The 25,798-nt window shown below is 45.6% G+C and overlaps 1 long non-coding RNA gene across 1 annotated transcript in view; it reads left to right on the top strand.

The window, feature by feature from the left end:
* The window catches only part of LOC140485791 (uncharacterized), a 29,426-nt gene extending 6,143 nt beyond the window's left edge, over positions 1-23,283 (top strand). Inside the window, exons 2-3 of the long non-coding RNA XR_011962457.1 lie at positions 17,204-17,297; positions 23,063-23,283. This is a non-coding gene — a long non-coding RNA (uncharacterized lncRNA). The remainder of the gene's footprint in view (positions 1-17,203; positions 17,298-23,062) is intronic.
* The last annotated feature ends 2,515 nt before the right edge of the window (positions 23,284-25,798 follow it).

Here is a 25,798-nt window from a genome sequence, read left to right as displayed (position 1 = left end):
GTTTAAGGAGAATCCAAAGAGATTCTACAAATACACTAAAGACAATAGAATTACTAGGCAGAGAATAGCGACCCTCAATGATCAACAAGACTGTCTATGGAACAGTAGGAGGTGGGAGAGATTCTATAAGTATTTCATGTCAGTTTTTACTGAAAGGGGATATAGAAGTTAGAGAAGTTGGAGAAATAAATAGTGATAACTTGGCAAGTGTACATATTACAGAGCAGGAGGTACTGGATGTCTTAAAATGCATAAAGGTGGATAAATCCCTGGAATCTGATCAGGTGTATCCCAGAATTTTGTGGGTAATTAGGGAAGCTTTTGCTAGGCCCCTCGCTGCGATATTTGTATCATCGATTGCCACAGGTGAGGTGCTGGAAGATGGGTGCCATTATTTGAGAAAGGTGGTAAGGAAAAGCCAGGGAACTATAGACCGGTGAGCCTGAAGTCAGTGGCAGAGATGTTGTTGGAAGGGATTCTCCGGGACAGGATTTACATGTCACTGGAAAAGCAAGAAATTATTAGGGAGAGTCAGCATGGCTTTTGCATTGAAATCATTAACTTGGACTTGAGAAAGACACAAGGTTTCACATAACACACTGGTTAGCAGGTTCAACACCATAGAATTCTGGTGGAACTAGCTGTTTGGATACGGAATTGGCTGGAAGGCCAAACAGTTATAGATGGACAGCACAGAAACAGAGACCCGTCGGTCCAACCAGTACATGCTGATCAGATATCCCAATGCAATCTAGTCCTACCTGTCCGCACCCGGCCCGTATCCTTCCTATTCATATACACATGAAGATGCCGTTTAAATGTTGCAATCGTAATGGCCTCCACCACTTCCTCTGGCAGCTCATTCCATACACGTCCCACCCTCTGTGTGAAAACGTTGCCTCTCAAGTCTCTTTAAAGTCTTTCCTCTCATACCATAAACCTATGCCCTCTCGTGCTGGGATCCCCCACGCCAGGGAAAAGACTTTGTCTATTTATCCTATCCATCCATCTCACGTTTTGATATGCATCGATAAGATCACCTCTCAGCCTCCGACGCTGCAGGGAAAACAGCCCCAGACTATTCAACCTCCATTCAACCCCCAGCCTAGCTCAAATCCTCCAACCCTGGCAACGTTCTTGTAAATCTTTTCTGAACCCTTTCAAGTTTCACAACATCCTTCCAATAGGAAGATGACGAGATTTGTACGCAACGTTCCAAAAGTGGCCTAACCAATGTCCTGTACAGCTGCAACATGATCTCATAACTCCTGGACTCAATACATTGTCCGATAAAGGCAAGCATACCAAATGCTGCCTTCACTATCCTATCTACCTGCACTCCAAGGCCTCTTTGTTCAGTAACACACCTCAGGACCTTACCATTAAGTGTATATGTCCTGCTAAGATTTGCTTTCCCAAAATACCACTCCTCAGCCATTCACCCATCTGATCAAGATCCCATTGTACTCTGAGGTAATCTTTTTCACTGTCCACTACACCTCCAGTTTTGGTGTCATCTCACTAACTATACCTCCTATGTTCACATCCAAGTCATTGATATAAATGACGAAAGGTAGTGGATCCAGCAGTGATCCTTGTAACAATCCACTAGTCACAGGCCTCCAGTCTGAAAAGCAACCCTCCATCACCACCCTCTGCCTTCTGCCTTTGAGCCAGTTCTGTATCCAAATGGTTAGATCTCCCTGTATGCCATGAGCTCTAAACTTGCTGAGGAGTCAGTGTCATAGTGGAGGGTGCTTTGGGACTTGAAGCCTGTGATGAGCAATATGCTGTCAGGCTGGGTACTGGGTCCACTGCTTTTTGCCATTGATATAAATGATATCTATGTGAATAAAGGAGCTATGGTTAGTAGGTTTACAATAGACACCAAAATTGGAGGTGCAATGGATAGCAAAGTTGCCAGAAAGTACAATGAGACTCTGATCAATTGGGCTGTGGAGTGGCAGATGAAGTTTAATTTAGATATCTGTGAGGTTCTGCATTTTGGAAAAGCAAATCAGGGTGGGACTTCTACACTTAATGGGAAGGTTCTGGGGAGTGTTGCTGAACAAAGAGATCTTGGAGTGCAGGTTCATAATTCCTTGAAAGTGGAATCATAGATAGGCAGGGTAGTGAAGAAAGTGTTTGGTGTACTTGCCTTTATTGGTCAGTGCATTGCGTACAGGTGCTGTGACGTCATTTTGCGGCTGTACAGGACATTCATTCAGCCACTTCTGGAATTCTGCTTTCAGTCCTGGTCTCCCCGCTATTGGAATGATATTGTGAAACTTGAAAGGATTCAGAAAAGATGCAAAGATGTTGCCAGGGTTGAGGGATTGAGCTATAGGGAGAGGCTGAATAGACTGAGGCTGTTTTCACTGGAGAATCGGATGCTGAGAAGTGACCATAGAGGTTGATAAAATCGTGAGGGGTATGGATAGGGTCAACAGCCAGGGTCTTATTCCTGTTTAGGTGAGTCCAAAAGTAGAAAGCACATGCATGTGGGAAAAGATTGAAAAGGGATATTAAGGGCAAAGTTTCAAACTGAACGTAGTATGTGTATGGAATGAGCTGCCAGAGAAAGTGTGGAGGCTCGTACAGTTACAACATTTAAAAGGCATCTCACTGGATATGTGATTGGGAAACGTTTCGAAGGCTATGGGCCAAGGGCTGGCATATGGGACGAGATTAATTTAGGATATCTGGTCGGCATGGACAAGTTGAACTGAAGGGTCTGTTTCTGTGCTGTACATCTCTATGGCACTAATAAATTAAAATTAAGATAGGTTTCTCTTTTATGGAGAGTTAGCAGAAGGTCAGACAATTCTCCTTGGAGCTGCGAAGGTTAAGCAGTGATTTTGACCAGGAGAGGATTTATTTCCAGGGTATTTTATTTTCAGAGAGACAGAGTGAGAAATTTTTAACGTCACAATTTTTAGCAACTATTTTCAGGTAACTGGCAAATAATGCAAAGAAAACTGTGAAGATTATTTTACTCACTAAGTTCTGAGCATCTGGAACAGTTTGACCGACAGCTGGATGCAGATTCAGTAGTTATTGTCAAAACAAATTTGAAATTTAACATTTTTAAGGAAGGATTTGGAGGGCTCTGTCCAAATGGGAGGTGAGTTGGGACTGACTGGCACCATCTCCAGAGGGAGAGAGTACAGCCCCAATGGGCAGAATAGCCTCCAGTCCCTGTGCTCTGTGATACTGACCCATTCACTGTGAATGATGAAGCTCATCACAGGGCAGAGCCGTAGAGATGTACAGCATGAAAATAAACCCTTTGGTTAAACTGGTCCATGCTGACCAGATATCCCAACCTACTCTAGACCCATTTGCCAACACTTGGCACATTTCACTCTACACCCTTCCTATTCATATACCCATCCAGATGCCAAATGGTTTAATTGTACCAACATCCTCCACTTCCCGACAGAAGATTCCATACACGCACCAACCTCCGTGGGGACAAATAATTGCCCCTCAGATCCATTTTAAATTCTTCCCCTCTCATCTTAAACCTATGCCCTCTCATTCTGGACTCCCCGACCCCAGGGAAATGACCTTGTCTATTTATCCTACCCATGCCCCTCATGGTTTTATAAACCTCTATGATGTCACCCCTCAGCCTCTGATGCACCTGGGAGGATCCCACCACTCAGGTCACAATGGGGCCTGGCTGATTGACACAGCTTCAGACCAAATGGAGAGTTGGCATGATCCTCCAGCCAATGGGAGTGAATGAGGGGTGGGTCCAGCAGGCCAACACATGACCATCAGCTTTGCAGGCGCAGTGTCACTGTGAGGGGGGACTGAATGTGAAGGAGTGGGAGAGACAGCAGATACTGGGAGAGAGATGGAGTTAGTGTGGACTGGGAAGGTTGATAAACGCTGTTTCAGTCTGCTGGACCTGAATGAGATACTCCGGGTAAATTGGAACCAAAAGAACTTTGGATGCTGCAAATCGCACACAACAACCAGAAGGTACTGGAAAAGCTCAGCAGATCAGGCAGCATCTGTGAAAAGAAATCAGTTCACATTTTCGATCCAGTGACGCTTCCTCAGGAACTGATGATAGTTAGAAAAAAAGTCTATTTTTATGCAGAAGGTCGGGGTTAAGGAATAAATGATAAGGGGGGATAGAGTCCAAAGAGAGAGATAAGAGCATTTGGACAAAGGAGTGGATAACGATCTGACGGGGGGAGGGTGAATAGCTGTTTATGGGGACTGTTAGTGGCTAACCATAGGTAGTGTGTAATGGTAGGCTACGTAATAACAAGGCCTGGTATGTGGGGTAGGGGCAAAGACACTAGGACGTGGGAGAGTTCAGGACCTAAAATTATTGAATTTGATGTTGAAGCCAGAGGGTTGCAGGGTCCCCGAGTGGGAGATGAGGTGTTGTTCTTCCAGCTTGTGTTAAAGTGTGATGCTGGAAAAGCACAGCAGGTCAGGCAGCATCCACGAAGCAGGAGAATTGAAGTATTGGGCATGTCAGTACTTCATCAGAAATGTGGGTGCTGGAATACGGCTGAGAGATAAATAGGGAGGTGTGTTTGGGGTTGGGGGAAGGGAGCTAGGGAGGCAATAGGTGGTTGTAGATGGAGGGTAGTTGTGAGAGGATGGAATGAACAATTGGGCAGGAAGATGGGAAGGTGGGACTGTTCAAGAGGCCAGTGCCGTGTTGGAGGGTTGAATCTGATATAAGTTGGGGGAGGGGAGTTGAGCAAACCTTGATGCCGTGTGGTTGAAAGTTCCCAAGGTGGAAGATGAGGTGTTCTTCCTCCAGGTGTCGGGTGGCTCAGATTTGGGGATGGAGGACTTGCATGTCCTTGGCAGCGTGGTGGCGGAGGGGGTGAGGGGTAGCTGAAGTGGTCGGCCACAGGGCGGTGGGGTTGGTTGGTGCATGTGTCCCAGAAATGTTATAGACAATAGACAATAGATGCAGGAGTAGGCCATTCTGCCCTTCGAGCCTGCACCGCCATTCAATATGATCATGGCTGATCATTCCTACTCAGTATCCTGTTCCAGCCTTATCTCCATACCCCTTGACTCCACTATCTTTAAGAGCTCTATCCAATTCTTTCTTAAAAGAATCCAGAGACTGGGCCTCCACTGCCCTCTGGGGCAGAGCATTCCACACAGCCACCATTCTCTGGGTGAACTAGTTTCTCCTCATCTCTGTCCTAAATGGTCTACCCCGTATTTTTAAGTTGTGTCCTCTGGTTCGGCACTCCCCCATCAACGGAAATATGTTCCCTCCTGCCAGAGTGTCCAGTCCTTTCATTATCCTATACGTTTCAATCAGATCCCCTCTCAGTCTTCTAATCTCAAGGGTATACAAGCCCAGTCGCTTCAGTCTTTCCGTGTAAGGCAATCCTGCCATTCCAGGAATTGACCTCGTGAACCGACGCTGCACTCCCTCAATAGCCAGAATGTCTTTCCTCAAATTTGGAGACCAGAACTATACACAGTATTCCAGGTGTGGTCTCACCAGGGCCCTGTACAGCTGCAGAAGCACCTCTTCGCTCCAATACTCAATCCTTCTTGTTATGAAGGCCAGCATGCTATTAGCCTTCTTCACGACCTGCTGTACCTGCATGCTTGCCTTCATTGACTGGTGGACAAGAACACCCAGATCTCTCTGAACAGCCCCTTGACCTAATTTGATACCATTGAGGTAGTCATCTGCCTTCCTGTTCTTGCCACCAAAGTGGATAACCAGACATTTATCCACATTAAACTGCATCTGCCATGCATCTGCCCACTCACCTAACTTGTCCAGGTCTCCCTGTAATCCCCTAACATCCTCATCACATTTCACCCTACCACCTAGCTTTGTGTCATCAGCAAATTTGCTAATGTTATTGCTGATACCATCTTCTATATCATTTACATATGTTGTAAAAAGCTGCGGTCCCAGCACAGATCCCTGCAGTACCCCACTGGTCACTGCCTGCCATTTCGAATTAGAGCCGTTAATCACTACCCTTTGTTTCCTATTAGCCAACCAATTCTCTATCCAATCTAGTACTTTGCCCCCAATCCCGTGCGCCCTAATTTGACTCACTAACCTCTTGTGTGGGACTTTATCAAAAGCTTTCTGAAAGTCCAGGTACACTACATCCACTGGATCTCCCTCGTCCATCTTCCGAGTTACATCCTCAAAAAATTCAAGAAGATAAGTTCCCTGAAATATTCCACAATTTGGCGTCCTGAGAGCAAGGGACACAATAGGTGAGGTGTTTGGGTGGGCAGGGAAATCTCTGCTGGATGTGGGAGGATCCAGTGGTGCCTTGGATGGAGGTGAGGGGAAGGTGTGGGCACAGGTTTTCCACCTCTTACAATGGCAAGCGAAGGTGCTTGGAGTGGAGAGTGGGTTGGTGGGGACTGTGGATCGAACGTGGAAGTCACAGAAGGTATGATCTCTGTGGAATGCTGAAAGGGGTGGGGAGGGAAATATAACTCAGGTGGTTGGATCTGATGGTGGACAGAGCAGAGGATGATGGGTTGTATCTGGGTGGAAGGTGAGGATGGTGGGATTCCATCTTTGTTGCATTTGGAGGGGTGGGGTTCAAAGGCAGTGGTTTGGGAAGTGGAGGAGATACACTGGAGGGCATTGTTGACCACATGTGAGGGGAAATTGCAGTCCTTGAAATAGCAAGCCATTTGGGTATGTTCTGAAGTGTTCTTCCAGCTTGCATCAAGCTTCACTGGAACACTGCAGTAAGCGTGAGACAGAGATGTTGGACAGGGAACAGTCTTGTGTGTTAAAGAGCAGGCAACTGGAAGCTCAGGGTCTTTTTTGCAGGCACAATGTAGATCATCAGCCACCATTTCCACCACCGCCACTGAGATTCTAGAAGGTTCCTGTCTCCTCCATTAACAGCTTTCCACCTTCCCACTCCTTTATCTTTCCAAATGTTCCTGTGTCTCTTTGGGCTCTGTCCCCACCTATTATTTACTCTTTAACCTTTATCTCCTGTAGTCCAAAGATCTGTAGGTTCGGTGAATTGGCCCAGCTAAGGTTCCCGTAGTGTTCGGGGATGTGCATTAGTTCGGGGAAATGGAGAGTAATAGAATAGGAGAATGGGTCTGGGTGGGATAAACTTCGGAGGGTGGGTGTGGAATTGTTGGGCCAAAGGGCCTGTTTCCTGAAGGGATTCTAATTTTCCCAGCTGTCATCGGTTCTGAGGAAGGGTCACTGGACCCGCGATAACCCATGGTGTGTGCAGGAGGCGGAAAGGGGAGAGTGGCAGCAGAAACCAGATGAAATGTATCAGTGTAGACTGGGAGGGTTTAGTTACACTCTGTGCAGGTCGTTAGTCTGAATTAGAAACTCTTGGTCCCACGTTTGCAGCAAAGGGGAAGATGGCTTGGGCCTCAGGCAGTGAGAGGAGCATTTACACATCAAACACATACCGAGAGAAGTGTTTGTCTTCACTATTCATCTTGCACTGACTGTGAGCTTTGTTTTGTGAATTCAGTTTATAGGATATTAATTGAGGATAATTGAGACAGGGATCTCAGTAAACAAGTTTCTACAGTCAGCGGGATCATGGGGATCTGAATATCATTGGCATTTAACTGTGGAACGAGAAAGGTTTGTCTGTTCTGTCTGTGGGAAAATGTCTTCAATATTTTTGTCAAGCCAAAAGCAGAAAGATGTTCAAGTCCATGGTTGGATCACCCTTGGGGTATGTGTTCAATTCATGGCCCTGTAGCTGTGGAAGGAGGTATTGGCCTGAGAGGGAGCACAGATTTATCCAAATTACACCTCGTCTTTTTGCAGGAACTGTCAGATTTAGTCTCAATCATCCACTTTATAATGTTAATCTGTAAACTCCCGACTTCCAATTCTCTGCACATTTCTGGTGCATTCAAATTCCAGCACCATTTCAGGTGGAACGTTCCAGATTCTGACAACTGTCTGTTCATTCAGAAACTGCTGAAGTCCATTTTGACTCTGGGGTTACAAAGGGCAGAATTGAAAGATGCAATGCTGGTCCTGAGCTCCCATTGAGGTGCATTGGAACAGTACAGTGTAGGTGTGAGCAGACAATGAAAATGACAGGGCTGCACTGTGAGTGCTGCTTGGCTCAATGAGAGTGTTTTGGAGTTGGGTGTAAATAGTGAGGTGAGACAGGGAGAAGGTGAAGCTGAAACTCAGTTTTAGTTCAGGCCTTTCAGAAATTCACATTCCCAATGGGAATAGCCAATTTGTCAGTGATACCTGCGGAGTATTTAAGTTTTTAAAGTATGACATATCAGCTTAAGTAAAGATATTTTTTGTTATTGTAATGGACATGTTTGAAGTGAAGGAAGGTTACTCACTCATTTAAATTCTCTTAATGGGAGTAACTGGATGAATGTAGAGAGACGTTGTGACAGGAGCCCTCAGACCCGTGGTGTGCTCCTCTTGCACATTGTGGGAAATATGGGCCGCTTCCAGTGTCCCTGACGGCTATTTGTGCAGGAAGGGTTCCCATCTGCAGCTTCTGGGAAACTGCCTTTCAGAGCTGGAGCTTAGAGTGGACTCACTGTGGAGCATCTGCAATACTGAGAATTTTATGGACAGCACTTTTAGTGAGTTAGTCACACTGCAGGTGAGGGTTACACTGGCAGAAAGGGAATGGTTGAAAATCAGATCTAGTAAAAGGCTCAGGAAGTGAGTACAGGAGTCCCCCGTTGTTATCCCCTTCTCATACAGATACTGTATAACACTTGGGATTCTGTAAGGGCAGGAATGGGTGGGGTGGCTTCTCGGAAAATCAGCATCAGCCAGGTTCATGACACCACAGAGAGCTCTGCTGATCAGAACAAGAGGAAAGAGAGTGGCAGGGCAATAGTGACAGGGGATTCAATAATCAGGGGTACAGCCTGGCACTTCTGTGCCCACAGACATGAATCGAGGATGGTATGTAATCTCCCTGGTGCCAAGATCCATGATATCATGGAGTGGCTGCAGGACATTCTGGAGCTGGAGTGTAAACAGGCCGTGGTCGTGCAACACACAGATACCAAGGACATCGCTAAACAGAGGGATGAGGGCCTGAAAGCTGGACTCAGCGAGAGCAAGATGCATTAAAATGTAGCTCCTGAAATGTAATAATGTCAGACTTATTCCCAGTTCCATGTGCTAATGAGAGCAGGAATGAGAAGGTAGATCAGCTGGATGTGTGGCTGGGGAAATGGTGTACCAGAGAAGGGTTTTGATTCTTCAGGCACTGGGACTGTTTCTGGGTTAGGTGGGACCTATACCAGCCTGACCGGTTACCCCTGGGCAGAGCTGAGACAAATCTGGTGGGGGCTTTTGCCAGTTCTGTTGGTGAGTTTGTAACTAGTCTGGCAGGGGGATGGCAACTAAAGTGTAGGCTTAGATGGGTCAGATTCAGGACAGGGAATGGGAGGTAGAATATTAGTGATGTAGTTAGCGGCTCAGAAAGCCAAAGGAAAGGAGGATTAAACGAAGATTGAGTCCCTCTTCAGCCATCAGTCCTGACATCCCAGGAATGTGAGTCAACAAAATATGGAGCTGTTTACATGTCTATGACTCTGTGCTTCTCGAAAAACTCAATGAGGTTTGTGAGACATGACCTGCCCTTGACGAAACCATATTGACGATCCGAAATCATATTGTTGTTTGCCAGATGATTACAAATCATGTCTCTGAAAATCCTTTCCAAACCCATTCCTACAACAGAAGTAAGGCTCACTGGTATATAATTACCTGGGTCATCTCTACTGCCCTTCTTGATCAAGGGCATAACATTTGCAATCACCCAGTCCTCTGGGACTGAACTTGTAGGCAATGACAACTCATTATCAAAGCCGATTTCTTTGCTATCTTCTCCTTAGCTTCCCAGACAATCTACGGATAAATCCCATCTAGCCCAGGGGACTGGTCTACTTTAATCCTTCTAGAATTGATAACACCTGTTCGTAACTAACCTCGGTCCTTTCTAGTCTAACATCTTCGACCTCATTATTATCTACAACATTCTAATTTTCCTGAGTGAAAACCAATGAGAAATGTTTGTTTAGCACCTCTCCGATTTCCACAGTGTCCACACTCAACTACCCACTTCTGTCTTTGATTGGCCCTATTCCTCCCCTATCCTTTATTCCTCACATACCTATAGAAAGCTTTAGGGTTCTCCTTTATTCTATTCGCTAAAGACTGCTCGTGTCCTCTCTTTGCTCTTCTTAACTCTCTTGAAATCCTTCCTAGCTGATCTGTAAGTCTCCATCGCCTCATCTGTACCATTTGTGTCATCAACACATAAGCCTCATACTTCTTCTGAACGAGAGATGCAACTTCTGTTCTAAACCACGATTCCCTTACCTTATCACTTCCTCCCTGCCTGACAGGGACATACCTATCAAGGACACACAATATCTGTTCCTTAAACCAGCTCCACATTTCCATTGTCTGCATCCACTGCATTTCGCTCCTCCATCCTATGCATCCTAATTCTTGCAGAATCGCATTATAATTGCCACTGCCCCATTGATAAGTCTTCACCTGTACCATATACCTATCCCTTTTCATCGCTAAACTAAACATAACTGAATTATGGTCACTCTCCCCAAAGTGCTCACCTACACCTAAATCAAACACCTAGTCCGGTTCATGACCAAGCACCAGATCCAATGTGGCCTCCCCTCTTGTCGGCCCTTTGACATACTGTGTCAGGAAACCCTCCTGTACACATTGGACAAAAACTGATCCATCCGACGTACTAGAATTATAGAATTTCCAGTCAATGTTAGGGAAGTTAAAGTCCCCCATAATGACCACCATGTTACTTTCACTCCTACCCAGAGTAATTTTTCTAATCCTCTCTACCCCCTTCCTGGAACTCTGTGGCAGCCTATAAAAATTCCAAGCAGTGTGACCTCCCCTCTCCTGTTTCTAACCTCAGCCCACACTACTTCAGTAGACAAGTCCTCATCAAATGTTCTCTCAGCCACCGTTATACTATCCTTGACTAACAAGACATCCATGGGCCCATTGCGGTGCTTCAAATTCCATGAGGCAGCCATACTGTCTATGACAGACAGACTCAGTCTGGAACCTCCTCTATCCTTAAGACCTGATGCACTGCCTACGCTCCTCCATTTCCCCTTTGCACGTTCCCTTTTCAACCCACCCCATCCCACCTGCATCACTCCACAATTGGAGCTGTCAAGGGCAGAAGTCTGTGGAACACCCTCCCTAACCTTCTCTATCCTCTTTTAAGATGTATTTTAAAATCATCCTCCTTAATCAATGTTTTGATCATCCATGAAACACCTTAGGAGATTTGCCATTATGAAAGATTCCATAGAAAGCAAATAGTTGTTGTTATTGCTGTACATTAGGGGAAACAGAAATACAGAAATGATGCTTTCAAAATTCTAACAAGATAGGCGCAGTGTGTAGGCCAAATAATAACATCACATTGGGATGGACAATAAACAAAGAAATAGCTGATGCCTATAAAAATGGCATGTCTATTCCCATGGGTGATTTTAATCTACATGAAGATTGGTCGAACCAGCTCAGTCAGGGTAGCCTTGAGGAGTTCATTAAGTGTATCCATGATAGTTTTTTTGAACAGTATGAAATGTAAACGATAAGGAGCAAGCAATCCAAGATCTGGCCCCTGTGCAATGAGACAGGAATAATTAATGACCTCAGAATTAGGGATCCTCTTGGAAGAAGTGATCATTGTATGGTTGAAGTTAGAATACATATGGAGAGGTGTGAAGATAAATTACCTGCCCTCGATCTCTTCATAGCCAACTGCCACTGCGACATTAACCGCCTCAACTTCTCCACCCCTCTCACCCACTCCAACCTCTCAACCTCGGGACGTGCATCCCTCCACTCCATCCGTTCCAACCCCAACCTCACTATCAAACTGGCAGACAAGGGAGGTGCGGAAGTAGTTTGGCACACCGACCTTTACACCGCTGAGGCTAAACGCCAGCTCGCGGACACCTCCTCCTGCTGCCCCCTTGACCATGACCCCACTTCCCACCACCAAACCATCATCTCCCAGACCATCCATAACCTCATCACCCCATCCACCGCCTCCAACCTCATAGTCGCTCAACCCCACCGCCAGTTTCTACCTCCTGCCCAAAATCCACAAACGTGACTGCCCCGGCCGACTCATTGTCTCAGCCTGATTCTGCCCCACCGAACTCATCTCTGCATACCTCGACACGGTCCTGTCCCCCTTAGTCCAAGAACTCCCCACCGACGTTCGGGACACCACCCATGCCCTCCACCTCCTCCATGATCTTCGTTTCTCCGGCCCCCAACGCCTTATCTTCACCAGTCCCTATACACCTCCATCCCCCATCATGAAGAACTCAAAGCCCTCAGCTTCTTCCTTTCCCACTGTATCAACCAGTATCCTTCCACTGACACCCTCCTTCGACTGACTGAACTGGTCCTCACCCTGAACAACTTCTCTTTCCAATCCTCCCACTTCCTCCAAACCAAAGGAGTAGCCAAGGACACCCGCATTGGCCCCAGCTATGCCTGCCTCTTCGTAGGATATGTGGAACAGTCCATCTTCCGCAGTTACACTGGCACCACCCCCCACCTTTTCCTCCGCTACATCAATGACTGTATTAGCGCTGCCTCATGCTCCCATGAGGAGGTTGAACAGTTCATCCACTTTACCAACACCTTCCACCCCGACCTCAAATTCACCTGGACCATTTCAGACTCCTCCCTCCCCCTCCTAGACCTTTCCATTTCTATCTCGAGCGACCGAATCAACACGGACACTTACTGTAAACTGACCGGCTCCCACAGCTCCCTCGACTACACCTCCTCCCACCCTGCCCCCTGTAAAAAAACACCATCCCATATTCCAAATTCCTTCGTCTCTGCTGCATCTGCTCCCAGGAGGACCAGTTCCAATACCGTACAACCCAGATGGCCTCCTTCTTCAAAGACCGCAATTTCCCCCCAGACGTGGTCGACGATGCCCTCCACCGTATCTCCTCCACTTCCCGCTCCTCCGCCCTTGAGCCCCGCCCCTCCAACCACCACTAGGACAGAACCCCACTGGTCCTCACCTCCCACCCCACCAAACTCCATATACAGCGTAACATCCGTCGTCATTTCAGCCACCTCCAAATTGACCCCACCACCAGGGATATATTTCCCTCCCCTCCCCTATCCGCATTCCGAAAAGACCACTTCCTCCGTGACTCCCTTGTCAGGCCCACACCCCCCACCAACCCAACCTCCACTCCCGGCACCTTCCCCTGCAACTGCAAGAAATGCAAAACTTGCGCCCACACCTCCCCCCTTACTTCCCTCCAAGGCCCCAAGGGATACTTCCATATCCACCACAAATTCACCTGAACCTCCACACATGTCATTTATTGCATCCGCTGCACCTGATGTGGCCTCCTCTATATTGGGGAGACAGGCCACCTACTTGCGGAACGTTTCAGAGAACACCTCTGGGACACCTGGACCAACCAACCCAACCACCCCATGGCTCAACACTTCAACCCCCCCCTCCTACTCCACCAAGGACATGCAGGTCATTGGACTCCTCCATCGTCAGACCATAGCAACACGAAGGTTGGAGGAAGAGCGCCCCATCTTCCGCCTAGGAACCCTCCAACCACAAGGGATGAATTCAGATTTCTCCAGTTTCCTCAATTCCTCTCCCCCGCACCTTGTCTCAGTCAAATCACTCGAACTCAGCTCTGCCTTCCTAACCTGCAATCTTCTTCCTGACCTCTCTGCCCCACCCCCACTCGGGCCTATCACCCTCACCTTAACCTCCTTCCACCTATCGCATTTCCAACACCCCTCCCCCAAGTCCCTCCTCCCTACCTTTGATCTTAGCCTGCTGGACACACTCTCCTCATTCCTGAAGAAGGGCTTATGCCTGAAACGTTGATTCTCCTGTTCCTTGGATGCTGCCTGACCTGCTGCGCTTTTCCAGCAACACATTTTCAGCTCTGATCTCCAGCATCTGCAGTCCTTACTTTCTCCTCCAGTGCAAAGATAAAATCTAATACCTTGGTCCTGTGCTTGAACATGGGAAACTAAAATAGAGTGAGGGAGAACCTGGATAAAGTAGACTGGAAACAAAGATTTTATGGTGGGACAGTTGATGAGCAGTGAAAGATTTTCAAAGACATTTTAGGAAGTGCTCAGCAAAGGCATATTCCAGTGAAAAGGAAGGACTGGAAGAAAAGGCAGTGGACAAAAGATAGGGAATTCTACACCAGTTAGTTTATTCTCTGTAGTTGGAAAGATGTTTGGGTCTATTATCAAGGAAGAAATAGCAGGGAATCCCGATACAAATTGTCCCATTGGGCAGACAGAGCATGGATTCATGAAGGGCAGGTCATGCTTGACAAATTGTTTGGAATCCTATGAAGACATTTTGAACAAGGTGAACAACAGCGACCCAGTGGATGAGGAGTACCTGGATTTCCAAAAGGCCTTCAACAAGGTGCCACGCAAGTGGCTGTTGCATTATATAAGCGTGCATGGGATAGAGTATTAGCATGGATAGAAGATTGGTTGACTAACAGGAAGCAAAGAGTGGGGATAAATAAGCCTTTTTCTGGCTGGCAATCAGTAACTAGTAGCGTGCCTCTAGGATCAGTGTTGGGACTGCAATTATTTAGAATCGATACAGATGATTTGGAGTTGGGGACCACATGTAGGGTGTCAAAGTTTGCATATGACACTAAGATGAGTCACAGAACAAAGTGTGTGGAGGACTGGGAAACTTTGCAGAGGAACAGAGATACATTGAGTGAGTGGGCAATGGTGTGGCAAGTGGAATATTATGTTCATAAATGTAAAGTCATACTCTTTGGTTGGAGTAATATTAGTAAAAAGATTATTACTTGAATTTTTTAAAAATGCATTATTTGCTATGCCGAGGCACCTGAACATCCTTCTGTAGGAGGGTTGGTCACGCGATACAACAATCAATTCAGAAGGCAAATGGAATATTGTCCTTCATTGCTGAAGGGATTGTGTTTAAAAGCAGAAGTGGGCTATAGAGGGTGCTGGTGATCCCACACCTGGAGTACTGCATGTAGTTTTTATCTCCTTTCTTGCTCAAGGATGTACTGGCACTAGAGGGGGTGCATAGGAGGTTAACTATGTTGACTCCGGAGGTGAGGGGTTTGGCTTAACAGAGACTGAGTAGATTGGGATTATATTCATTGGAATTCAGAAGAATGGATAGATATAAAATAATGAATGGAATAAATAAAATAGAAGTAGAGAGGATGTTTCCACTGGCAGGTGAAGCTAGGACAAGAGGGCATCACCACAAGGTCAGAAGCAGCAAATTTAGGATTGAATTGAGAAGGAATGTCTTGACCTCGATGGAGTGCATTGCCCAGGGAAGTAGTTGAAGCTAGTTCAATGAAAGTTTTTAAAGCTAAGTTAGTTTTGTTTTTACAAAATAAATAATTAATTAAGGAATACGGTGAGAACATGGGTAAATGGTTCTGCATCCACAAAATGATCAGCCATGATCTTATTGAATGGTAGAGCAGGCTCGAAGGGCAGGACGGCCTTCTCCTTTTCCTCGATCTTTTGTTCTTATGTTTTGCATTCCTCCCTCACTCATGACTTGGAGGTGCTGGTGTTGGATTAGGATGGACAAAATTAAAATTCAGAGAACACCAGGTTATAGTCCAACTGGTTTATTTGGAAGCACTACTTTGCTGGTCCTTCATCAGGTGGTTGTGTGATTTTTAACTTTGTCCCTCATTCTTGTAACTGAGAAACAGCAAAAAAAGTCACGAAGCAGTGCGCAAGCTCCAGCCAACAGTTGGTATTGTGGACAATGAAGAAGGTTATCTCAGAATACAATGGGATATTGATCAGATGGGCCAATGGGCTGAGGACAGGCAGATAGGATTTAATTGAGATAGATCAGGTTAGAATATCTGGTTAACATCGACAGGTTGGACCGAAGAAGTGATTGATGTCAGCGGCGGACCAATGGAAAGGCAGGGGCGGAGCTGGAGGACCTGGCGGGGCAGTTGGTCCTCCAGCCAATCAGTGAATGAGGGCGGGACTAGACTATACCACGTGATCATCCTCGTGGTGGGCGCGGATTTTAGGGACAGATGTGTGGAGTGCTGTTGGTAAGGAAAGAAATAAACAGCAGGAAGTGGGAGGGAAATGGTGTTGGTATGGTCTGAGAGGTGTTACAATCATTTGCTGCACATCGGAAAATACAAATTTGAAACTTACAGTCCCGTTTTTGCAGCAAACGGAAACATGCCTCGTTGAGTAATTGGCCCGAGTGAGCGCCGCCATCTTTATTCGGGGCAATGATTCACTGGACACGTGGGCGGCCGCCAGCTTTGTAGGGGGCAAAGTTCAGAGGGATGTATGTACAGCTTCCCTGGTAAAAAGAGTCATAGGGCAGGATTTACACAGAGCACATTCAAAGCCAGAGAAATGGACTTTTTTTTCTGGATTTGTTTCGTCATTCATTTAAATGATTTGGATGTGAATAGAGGCCGTTTAGTTAGTAAGTTTGCAGGTGACACCAAAATTGGAGGTATTGTGGACAATCAAGAAGGTTATCTCCGAGTACAGTGGGATATTGATCAGATGGGCCAATGGGCTGAGGAGTGGCAGATAGGATTTAATTAAGATAGATTAAGCTAGGATATCTGGTTGGCATAGGTTGGACAGAAGAAGTTTGTTTCTGTGCTAGACGTCTTTGACTGTGGGATCATAAAAGTGAACTCTGCTCTGGTTCACCTCTGGGTTCTCTGATGTCCACTTGTTCATTATCTAGCTTCCTCAGTCTCTCATGGGTATATTTTTGGTCTGAATAGTATTTTACAATTACTTTCATAGCTGTTTTGTAAATGAATTGAAAAACGTAGAGCTGGAAAAACCCAGCAGGCCAGGCAGCATCCGAGGATCAGGAGAATCGACGTTTCGGGCATAAGCCCTTCTTCAGGAAGGTAAATGAATTGTCCACTGCTGCCCGGCTCCTGACCGTATGCTGTTCCATTATCAGGTTATTTTTTCCACAATATCTTTGACAGTCAAGAATTCTTTTTTCCAATAAGCGAATGCATTTTCCTTCAATTTCTGACAGTCAAATTCTGCACCATTTTCATTCCCTGTAATTCATATTGCACTCCCTGAAACATCAACTGTGTATTTCTCCTTCCACAGAAACCAGTGATCAATGCCAAAGCCTTGTTGCCTGTGGAGAGGGTGATGTTTGACTTCCTTGTACTGCTGCAGTTTGTATGGTGAAGCTGGTTGGGTAAGCGACATTACAGATTTATTCACTCAGTGATATTGAAGAGTAGAAGATATCTGTACAAATCATCATGGTTTTAATTTCACAAAAATATTATTGAGAACTTTTGACATAAGGCTACAGATGGAGAATATTGTGTCCAGTGGCCACAACCATTACTAAATAAGCAGTTTTTCAAGAATGCCTTAAAGGAAGAAAGTAGATCTTAGAGGGTTAGAGTGGGGATTCCAGACCATGTTCCCTTGGAGTCTATAGAAACAGTCACACAGGTGAACGCAAAAATAAACACATGATTGAGAGTCTGAACTAAAATGAGTTATTGAGATATGAAAGGATGTGTGATGCAGGGAGATAGGAATGATTACAGCCAGGAATTAATTCAAAGGTGCGAAAGTAAATTGTTGCTTATAAATGGGAGTCTTTTGATTGATCAGCAAGTTCTGGTACAAGTGAGCACTTCGGCAGTAGAGTTTTCAATATTCTTGAGATTATCGGGAGGGTGAATGTGGGATGCTGGCCAGGAGTGGGTTTAGACAATAAAATCTAGAGTTAACAAAAGGAATGAATGAGAGTTTCAGCAAATGAGCTGAGACTGTGGTGAGGTCAGGTGATATGACTGAAGTCAAAATACTGGTCTTGGAGGGGATCTGGCCTGTCATCCTCACCTCATTCAGCTGTTTGTCAGTTTGTGAATCAAATCTGTAACAAGCTCAGGAACTGAGTGGCCCTGGCTGAACCCAAACTGGGCATCGCTGAGCAGGTTATTCCTGACCAGGTGCATCGGCCTGCTATCACTTCACTGCTGAGCGAGTGTGGACTGATGGAGGGGAATTGGCTGAGTTGGATCTGCCCTGTGTTTTTGTGTTGGAACATCCCTGAGCAATGTTCCACAAAGTCAGTAGGTGCCAGTGCTGGAGCAGTACTTGCCTTGGTGGGCAGCAAGTTCTGAAGCACACCCATCAGTACTATTGCCAGAATATTGGCAGGGCCCATAGCCTTTACACTACTTATCCATTTCTTGATCTGATTTGAAATGAGTTTTAAACCATTTCGATTCATATCTGTGATGTCAGGGACCAATGGAGAAGGCTCATCCAATTGGCACTGCTGGCTGAAAATTGCTGCAAAGGCTGTCCTCTTATCTGTGGAATGGATGTGTGAGACCCCTCCATCAGTAAGGGTGGGGATATCTGTGATGCTGTAATTGTCTATCACCATTCCTGACTAGGTGTGACAGAACTGCAGAACTCCGATCTAATCCATTGTTAATGGGATGACGTAGTTCTATTTGGTGTTGTTTGTGCTGCTTGTAGCTGCACCAGGTTGGCACCTCATTTTTGGTACTGCAGGCATGCCCTCCTGTATTCACTATTGAACCAGGGTTGATTCCCCTGGCTTTATGTTAATGGTTGAGTGGGGGATATCAGGCCATGAGATTTCAGATTGGGCTGGAGTACAGTTCCACTGCTCTTGTTGGCCCAGAGTGAGGCAGAAGTTGCAGGGACAAGAGGGCTGATTTTGTGGTTGTATTTGCTAGTGCATTGGTAGATGTAATGTGGTCCATCCAGTTTCATTCCTTTTAGATTAGATTAGATTACTTAGTGTGGAAATAGGCCCTTCGGCCCAACAAGTCCACACCGACCCACCGAAGCGCACCCATCCAGACCCATTCCCCTACATTTACCCCTTCTCCTAACACTGCGGACAATTTAGCATGGCCAGTTCACCTAACCTGCACATTTTGGACTGTGGGAGGAAACTGGAGCACCCGGAAGAAACCCACGCAGACATGGGGAGAATGTGCAAACTCTACACAGTCAGTCGCCTGAGGCAAGAATTGAACCCGGGTCTCTGGCACTGTGAGGCAGCAGTGCTAACTACTGTGCCACTGTGCCACCATGCCGTCCTTTGTTGAGACTGTGCAGTGATTAATACAATGAGTGATTTGTTGGCCTACTGTCGGGTTTCTTTCCCTCAAGGACATTGTCAATGGCAGAAAAAACATCCCGAATGGTTCCATGGCAAACAGTAGATTCTTCATTCCAGTTTCTTTATTTTTCTTGACTTCAGAGCAACCCTGTACCAATTTGGGATTCAAACCTGAACTTCAGTTGTCTATTTTAATATTCTTGATAAATGATAAATACGATAGGTTTGTTCACTTATTTTTAGAATCACGATCACAGATTTTGTTTTTTATTATTTCGATAACAATGTCCATTATCCTGTCTCCTCCATCCTCCCCTCCTACAACAAGAGTGAGGAGCACATGGAGTTTCTCTGTCAATAACATTGAGATAATCCGATCAGCTGCCTCGGTTTCTTCCCTCCCTCTCCACTAGCCCACCGAGCCATTCTGCCTCACAAGGATGCTCCTCATTTTAGTCCTAAACTTTCATTTCCTAGAGTCTCTTGTCAAGCCTTATTAGAGGTCATCTTGACCATTTACCCTAGTGTAGCTAAATCATGGACATTCCAAATCTCTCTCTCATCCTCCTGCTTGTCACTGCAACCCCCCCCCCCCCCCCCTTGCAATTCACAGATATTGTTCCATGATCTGTCTGTCTTTTCTGGTTATGTCCGTCTCTCCCATTCTGCTAAAAACTGATATTTGACCTCACCATCATTGGAAAATCCTGCTCCATCTCCACTCTCCCTTTCCTTTCTGAATTCATTGTATTTGGTGTCCCTCAAGGATCTATCCTTGGCCCGTCCTGTTTCTCACCTACATACTGCCAGGAGGTAACATCGCCCAAAAGCACTGTGTTAGGTTTCACATGTACACTGACAATGTCCAGCTCTCCCTCCCCTTCATCCATCTCCATTACTCCACTGTTACTCAGTTATCAAACTGCTTACCACGCTTCGATTAGCTGCAATTCATTCCAATGAAACACTGCAATTGTTAAACCCATTGCCCCCCCAGTTGTTATTCCAAATACATTTCCCTTACTGCTGTGTCCCTCCCTCTCACTGAGAAATGTCTGAGGCAGAACTGCATTCTTCACAATATTGCTCTCATATCTGACTCCAAGGTGACCTTCTGATCAGACATCTACACAATCACAAACACCAGGCATTCCAATCTCTAAAACGTTGCTTATCTCCTTCTCACCCCAGCTCCATTGCTACTGAAACTCGAACCTATGTCGGTGTTGCCTTTAACTTGACAAATCTGAAACAGAACCCTTGATTCCGTGACAGACACAGAATCTGGTTCAAGACTCACCCATAGTGCGACACATCGTCTCCATATTTACCCTGTCAAACCTCGACAGAATCCTGTATGTTTCAAAGAGATCACCTCTCATTCCTCCAAAGTCCAGTGAGTAGATTCCCAACTTGTTCAGCCTTTGCTTTCAGGATAATCCCTATAAAACAGGGATCATCCCAAAGGATCTCTGAAATGCCTCCAATCAACTGCTCTATTTCGTTAACTAAAGCGACCAAATCTGTTCACGTTCCTCCAGTTGTGGTCTCACTCGCCATTTGTTTAGTTGCCCTAAGGTATACATTCCAAACTCTTATATTGCAAACTCCTTGAAATAAGGTACAGCATTCCATTCCCCTTCCTGATTCCCTGTTGTAACTGTGTGCGAGCTTTGTGTTTCCTGCTCATTTTCCCCCAGTCCCTTTGTGGTACAGCTTTCTACAGTTTATCCCAAGTTATACTCTATTTGCCAACTTGTTGCCCACTTTTCCTGTGAATATCTCTCTGTAAACTGTTTATAATTCTCTTGGAACATTCCTGTTATGCCTTGTCTTGATTTTCCCCCCTCATTATTCAAAACATTTACTGTGAGCACTGGGCAGTGGGAAGCATGCGCAGTTGCTATCTTTCAGGGATACTCTGTTTCATGACTGGGAGGAGCTTGTTGCCCATTGGTCAGAATGGAGACATCTTGCCCATTAAGCTGCATGAGCCTTTCACACCCCATGTCTTATTGTGGAGGCACAGCGGCAGCACGGAAGAACAAAAAGGAAGCAAATCCTGCTCTCCATATCTCACTGAATCTTGGGACATTCTGTCCCATGTTCAGTCACATGAAGTCCCAAGGTGGAAACTCATAGAAACCCACACAGATTTGCCCCTGAATTGCCTGCTGACCTCCGCCAGGGGTCATGTGTACAGTCCTCCTGGGCCGGGAGGAGGGGATTGGATGAGTTTCAAACTTGAACTGACAGTGACGGATTTTATCAACTTGTATTACAGGCAGATATTCAGATGGTAATCTCAGTCATTGTAACGCCAAACTGACAGAATTACTCAATACATCAGGACCTGGATATTCATATTGTGTGAGAGTATTGTGTTCCAGATCAATACCATTTGCTGCATAAAAGTTCTTCTTTGAAACAAACCATCCTATCAATAGATCTTCCCAAATCTTCAACATTTGTCCTGGAATCCTTGTATAATGAGCTGACGGGTGTAAGGTTTATTATTATAATGTGTAACTTTTGTAAACCGCTCTGTCACAGCTCCCCACAATTTCCTTTGCTACAAGGAGAATACTCTCAGTTTTTCCAAACCCCTGATTCCCCAATGTCCGTTTGCTCTCTATCATGTACACATCAGGGTTGTGTTGGAACATTCTCCACTTGCCTGCATCAGTGCACCCCCCCCCCCCCCCCCCTCACCCAACAATATTAAAGAAAGTGAACATCCTCCAGGGTAAAGCACTGTACCTGAGTGGTTTCCCATCCACCACCTTCAGTATTCCCTCTCCCCACCCCCGAGGGACAGTGGCATCACTGTGTGAAAGATCAAGTCAGCATTGTCCTCCCAGACCATAGGACTACTCTCTCGTTAGAGAGAGATGTCTGGTGGTGGTTAACCTGAAGGTTACCACAGCACAGGCAAGGGGAGAGGTTGAAAAGGAGAGTCTATTAATTTTGGATGGTTATTCTTGATGTGTATTAGCAACACATGTCACGTGAACAATTAATGTTAAAAAAGCCCCACAAATTCTGCAACTAAAATCCCCCATTCCTTGAACCATCCTGGTAAATCTCCTGTGCCCCCTCTCAGGGACCCTGCCATCCTTCCTAATGTGTGGGCGATCTCTGGTTTGCACAGACCCAGCTGCTCTGTGTTCCTGTGGGTGATGGCATCATAGAGCAACAGTTGCACTAAACCTCACTGTCTGGAAGTGAGTGAGAGACAGAAGTCCCGATGGCATTTCCAATGTATTTAGCAACACACTTGCAATGCCAAAGCTGACAGGTCTCTGGGCTCAGTGCTGGAAAATGGGATTAAAATAGTCAGCTGGGAGATTTCTTTACAGCAAAAACCTGATGGACCACAACACCTTTTTCTGTCATGTAGACCACAGATGCATAATATAGAAATATGACAAGCCAAAATAGAAACCAGGTCAGAGAAGGTGATATTAGAATAGATGATACGGAATTGATTAATGTTTATTGCAGGAAAATGTGACAGATGTTAAGTGGGACATTGTGGAGCTCAGGATTCAGGAATCTGAAATAAAAGTGGGTTATCCTGAAGGTTGGAATTAAAGAAAGGCACATCACAAAGATTTGTGAGGGTGGACAAGATTAGAGGCAGGGAGAGTGTTGAGACTGGAGGAGATGAGAGATTGGAGGATGTTGCATTGATTGAGATGTCTTTGATACCAGAGATAGTGATAGTTCTGAGGCTAGAGAGGAATTATAGAGATAAGGATGAGTTGTTAGCCTTCCCAACCCGACCTCTTTACTGATAATGATTGTTTCTCTGTCCTCATCTGCCATTACCTCCATAGGCCTGCGACAATGAGACTACACAGACAGTATGTTCCTGTTAAGGCCAAGGCTGGGAGGGGTCGAGAATGCTGCATGACCTGAGAAATTGAGGCTCTGGTCAAGAAAATGAAGGAAGGATATGGCAGGTACAGACCACTCTGTTTGAGTGAGTCCCTCGAGGACGATAATGGAAGTAGGAGTATGCTCGTGGGAAACCAGGAGGCAGAAAAGGGGACATGAGATAGCTTTGGGAAATAGGTTTAAGGAGAAACCAAAGAGAATCTACAAATATACTAAAGACAAAAGAATAACGAGGCAGAGAATAGCGACCCTCAAAGATCAACAAGACTGTCTATGGAACAGCAGGAGGTGGGAGAGATTCTGTAAGTATTTCATGTCAGTTTTTACTGAAAGGGGATATGGAAGTTAGAGATGTTGGAAAAATAAATAGTGATAACTTGGCAAATGTATATATTACAGAGGAGGAGGTACTGGATGTCTTAAAATGCATAAAGGTGGATAAATCCCTGGAATTTAATCAGGTGTATCCCAGAACTTTGTGGGTAACTAGGGAAGCTTTTGCTGGGCCCCTCGCTGTGATATTTGTATCATCGATCGCCACAGGTGAGGTGCTGGAAGATGGGTGCCATTATTTGAGAAAGGTGGTAAGGAAAAGCCAGGGAACTGTAGACTGGTGAGCCTGAAGTCAGTGGCAGAGACGTTGTTAGAAGGGATTCTCCGGGTCAGGATTTACATGTCATTGGAAAAGCAAGAAATTATTAGGGAGAGTCAGCATGGCTTTTGCATTGAAATCAGTCACTTGGACTTGAGAAAGACACAAGGTTTCACATAACACACTGGTTAGCAGGTTCAATACCATAGAATTCTGGCTGTTTGAATACGGAATAGGCTGGAAGGTCAAAGAGTCATAGATGGACAGCACAGAAACAGAGACCCGTCGGTCCGACCAGTACATGCTGATCAGATATCCCAATGCAATCTAGTCCTACCTGTCAGCACCCGGCCCGTATCCTTCCTATTCATATACACATGAAGATGCCATTTAAATGTTGCAATTGTAATGGCCTCCACCACTTTCTCTGGCAGCTCATTCCATACACGTCCCACCCTCTGTGTGAAAACGTTGCCTCTCAAGTCTCTTTAAAGTCTTTCCTCTCGTACCGTAAACCTATGCCCTCTAGTGCTGGGATCCCCCACGCCAGGGAAAAGACTTTGTCTATTTATCCTATCCATGCACCTCATGTTTTTATATACAGAGATAAGATCACCTCTCAGCCTCTGACACTGCAGGGAAAACTGCCCCAATCTATTCAACCTCTATTCAACCCCCAGCCTAGCTCAAATCCTCCAACCCTGGCAACGTTCTTGTCAATCTTTTCTGAACTCTTTCAAGTTTCACAACATCCTTCCAATAGGAGCGAGACCAGATTTGTACGCAACGTTCCAAAAGTGGCCTAACCAATGTCCTGTACAGCTGCAACATGATCTCATAACTCCTGTACTCAATACATTGTCCGATAAAGGCAAGCATACCAAATGCCGCCTTCACTATCCTATCTACCTGCACTCCAAGGCCTCTTTGTTCAGTAACACTCCTCAAGACCGTACCATTAAGTGTATATGTCCTGCTAAGATTTGCTTTCCCAAAATGCCACTCCTCAGCCATTCACCCATCTGATCAAGATCCCATTGTACTCTCAGGTAATCTTTTTCACTGTCCACTACACCTCCAGTTTTGGTGTCATCTCACTAACTATACCTCCTATGTTCACATCTAAGTCATTGATATAAATGACGAAAGGTAGTGGATCCAGCAGTGATCCTTGTAACACTCCACTAGTCACAGGCCTCCAGTCTGAAAAGCAACCCTCCATCACCACCCTCTGCCTTCTGCCTTTGAGCCAGTTCTGTATCCAAATGGTTAGATCTCCCTGTATGCCATGAGCTGTAACCTTGCTGAGCAGTCAGTGTCATAGTGGAGGTTGCTTTTTGGACTGGAAGCCTGTGATGAGCAATATGCTGTCAGGCTGGGTACTGGGTCCACTGCTTTTTGCCATTGAAATAAATGATTTCTATGTGAATATAGGAGCTATGGTTAGTAGGTTTACAATAGACACCAAAATTGGAGGTGCAATGGATAGCAAAGTTACCCGAGAGTACAATGAGACTCCGATCAAATGGGCTGAGGAGTGGCAGATGAAGTTTAATTTAGATATATGTGAGGGTCTGCATTTTGGAAAAGCAAATCAGGGCGGGACTTATACACTTAATGGGATGGACCTAGGGAGTGTTGCTGAACAAAGAGATCTTGGAGTGCAGGTTCATAATTCCTTGAAAGTGGAATCATAGATAGGCAGGGTAGTGAAGAAAGTGTTTGCTGTACTTGTCTTTATTGGTCAGTGCATTGCGTACAGGTGTTGTGACGTCAGTGTGCGGCTGTACAGGACATTCATTCAGCCACTTCTGGAATTCTGCTTTCAGACCTGATCTCCCCGCTATTGGAATGATATTGTGAAACTTGAAACGGTTCAGAAAAGATGCAAAGATGTTGCCAGGGTTGAGGGATTGAGCTATAGGGAGAGGCTGAATAGACTGAGGCTGTTTTCACTGGAGAATCGGATGCTGAGAGGTGACCATAGAGGTTGATAAAATCGTGAGGGGCATGGATAGGGTCAACAGCCAGGGTCTTATTCCTGTTTAGGTGAGTCCAAAACTAGAAAGCACAGGCATGAGGG

The sequence above is a fragment of the Chiloscyllium punctatum genome, chromosome 14 (genome assembly GCF_047496795.1).
Source record: "Chiloscyllium punctatum isolate Juve2018m chromosome 14, sChiPun1.3, whole genome shotgun sequence".
NCBI classification, from domain to species: Eukaryota; Metazoa; Chordata; class Chondrichthyes; order Orectolobiformes; family Hemiscylliidae; genus Chiloscyllium; species Chiloscyllium punctatum.
Note: the sequence above shows the minus strand (reverse complement) of the source record. Positions and strands in the feature narration are given on the sequence as shown.